Here is a 3,315-nt window from a genome sequence, read left to right as displayed (position 1 = left end):
GCCCATATTAGCCACTGTAAGCATTGGAAACTATCCTTCCCGGCGGAATGTTCAAGCGGAAGAGGCTGGCTGTGCCCATCGATCAACTAGACAATTTTGTTGCTCATGTTTCAGAATGATACAATGCCTTTGAGCCTTCTTCAGTTGAAGATGTTAACAATAAACTCTCAGGTATTATCGAAAAGTTCATTGATTCACTTGATCCATCGTCCAGGCAGCATAATCCAAATTACATTGGTCATAGCAATTATGCCTATTATAATGATTTCAAATTACATGCACTAAAACGCACTTCCAGAAGAATTGGACTAGCTTATATAAGGTCTCGCATTACTGAAATGCTTAAGCTCTTTAAAACGGCTCTGGTTGAGGCCAGGGAACGTATGGTAGAGCTGAGGCAGACAGACTGGCAAACTTTTGTCAGTGGTCTCAATTCTTGCACCCCACTAAGCTGGGCATGGAAGGATATCAACAAGATCAAAAGGAAAAATGCTGCAAAAATCTCACACCTTAATCCTCTGCACAGAGCAAATGATGTGCTTGTTGATGCTTGGGCCACAACTTTCAGCCTTGACAGTCTTCCTCTACCCACACAGAATGAATTAAATAATAGATTTGCTGATAGAGCAAGGCTCCTTGACTTCATGCTTCATCAAGAGGATGACTGTAACATGCTTTTTACTGAATACGAACTAGACACTGCTCTACAGAATGGCAGAGCTACATCTCCCGGGGAGGATGGAGTTATTTATTGCATATTGCGTGTGCTTCTGTTAGTACCAGTGGAATCCTTTGTTTGACTTGTATAATATGAGCTATGTAACTGGGGAGCTTCCAAAGTTATGGACCAACAGCCTTATTACTCCCATTCCTAGACCAAACCAGCAGAATGCTTTTCGCCCAATCTCCCTCACTAGTTGTCTCTGTAAGTGTCTTGAGAAGAAGATTCTAAACTATCTCCTTTAGAGAATTAGTAACTTGTTGTCTCCCAAGATATATGTCTTCACGCATGGAAAGAGTGTACATCACTATATTACCGCCTTCCTCACCCTGCATACTGATAGGTCATATACCACTTTCCTAGATACTAAGTCAGTCTTTGACATTGCTAACCGACATGTCATTCTGAGCGAAAATGCTAAAATGAATGCTGGGGAATAGCTACTATGGTGGATAAGAGGCTATCTATCCAACAGGAAGTCATCTATGTACGGTTCCAAGGCATAGGAGAGTAACGAGAGATTTTGAACTTGGCACTCCACTGTCCTCAGTCCTACTTTGTTCAATGTGTTAATCAATACACTCCTGAACTCAGTAACTAAGAGGTCCAGCGAACACATCATTAGCTATGCAGATGATATACTGATCCATACCAATGGGTATACCAACACCAAAAATTTTCTGAACTCTGTATTGCACACATGTCAGTTATCTCAGTAGAGAAAACAAAGATCCTAACCTGACGCCCACCCTGACGGGGTGGGGCTGTTCGCAAGATGCAGCTGCATGATGGCTCTCTGCTCGACTATGTAACCAGATACAAATACCTTGGTCTTGAGGTTCCATTGTTCCGTAATGTTGTAGGCAGACTGGGTCGTCAATGTTTTTTTTATTTATTTAGCTTTTATTTATATATACACGAGTTCTTACATTCTTGTACAGCCACTAGCACGCATAGCGTTTCGGGCAAGTCCTTAATGCAAATTTTCCCCGGAATACGACCCGCTAAATCTTTAACAACCAGGTACCCATTTTACTGTTGGGTAAACAGAGGCTACAGTTAAGGATTGGCGCCAAGTAAATCCCCCGGCCAAAATACGAACCCAGGCCAAAGCGCTCGCGAAACGCTAGACGAGTGTCTTACCACTTCACCACGGGGACTGTAAAGAGAGAGAGGCTCAGTGTTCTCAAGGCTGTGGCAGACTACATCCAAGCTATGGCGCAAATAATTGAGAATTGGCATAAGGCTGTATCTCTCATATATTAGATCTCTGATTGATTATGCTGCACCCATGCTTGCTCTAGTGCAGGAGAAAATGCTTGGAGGGCTGGAAAAGATGCAAAACGAAGCCATGAGGATTATCCTTAGATGCCTCCATACAACTAAATTATTAAACATGAGGAAGGAAATTAATATTTCATGCGTAAGTGATTGTATCACTGAAATTAATGTTTTAATTGGTATCAAGATGCTTAGACTAACGCACCCTAACCCCCTCACTGAAGCCCTCCAAGCCTTCTTTCTTGACGGTCAGTATCTCTCCAAATGGATTACCAAAATCGCAACTGTACTCAGAATGTTTAATATTCATCACCTCTACCAAGAGAGACAACAACGACACTTTCCTGCCCCATTGGAGATCATACTTTTCCAAATTACTGCCCCCCGCCCCTTTCCCAACCAAGAAGCTGATTAAAGAACAACTCAAAAGAACAATGCCTTAAGCCAAATTGATGCATTAGACATTGGACGCTTCCTTTCCCAAATTATTTACACTTATGGCTCCTTTGCACCAGCCCTATTGGGCAGCTGGAAGTGCAGTTGTTGTGACAGCGAAAGATGGTTCCTTCTCCTTTGAGTGTGGAGCGCGTATAAATAACTGGGCCTCCACGCTTTAAACAGAATTGGTTGCCATAATCCTTGCACTCGAGCGCGTATATGAATCCAAAGTTGACACGCTAATTGTAAGTGACTCCTTGTCATCCTTGACTGCCCTCAGCTCCCCCAAGGCATAACTGTGACATGCTTGTGTCTGAAGTTAGACACAGATATGATGAAATCATCAATGATGGTGTCACAGTTTGTCTTCTGTGGATTCCTTCCCATATTGGTCTCCGAATGCATGATAGAACTGATGAGTTAGCCAAAGCTTTTGCTCATAAAGAGAGAATTGATTACTATCCTGGACTGCCTTTGAGCAGCCTGAGGGCAGTAATATTGCGGGAACATCAACAAAATCTCGTAGATATTAGGCAAAGTGAAATTCACACCAGTTACTCCACCTATCATCATTCTATAATGCAGGAAGCACCGCACGTCTATGGGTCATCCAATAAAATTAGCAGACTTCTAGATGTTATCACTGCTAGGCTTAGGCTCGGCTACAAGTACCTCTGGGAGTTTGTAACATCTGCTGATGTAGATTTGACTATATGTAAACTCTGTCAGCAGAAATATTCGCATACTTGCGTCATTATATAATGGAATGTGAAAAAATCGCTTAATTCAGAGATAACACATTCAATGGAGTCCAAGAAATGTGTAAGTACTTCATTCATAATGATATACTGTCAGAAATCTCAGCGAAGTATCCA

Source organism: Procambarus clarkii, chromosome 28 (assembly GCF_040958095.1).
Source record: "Procambarus clarkii isolate CNS0578487 chromosome 28, FALCON_Pclarkii_2.0, whole genome shotgun sequence".
NCBI lineage: Eukaryota > Metazoa > Arthropoda > Malacostraca > Decapoda > Cambaridae > Procambarus > Procambarus clarkii.
Note: the sequence above shows the minus strand (reverse complement) of the source record.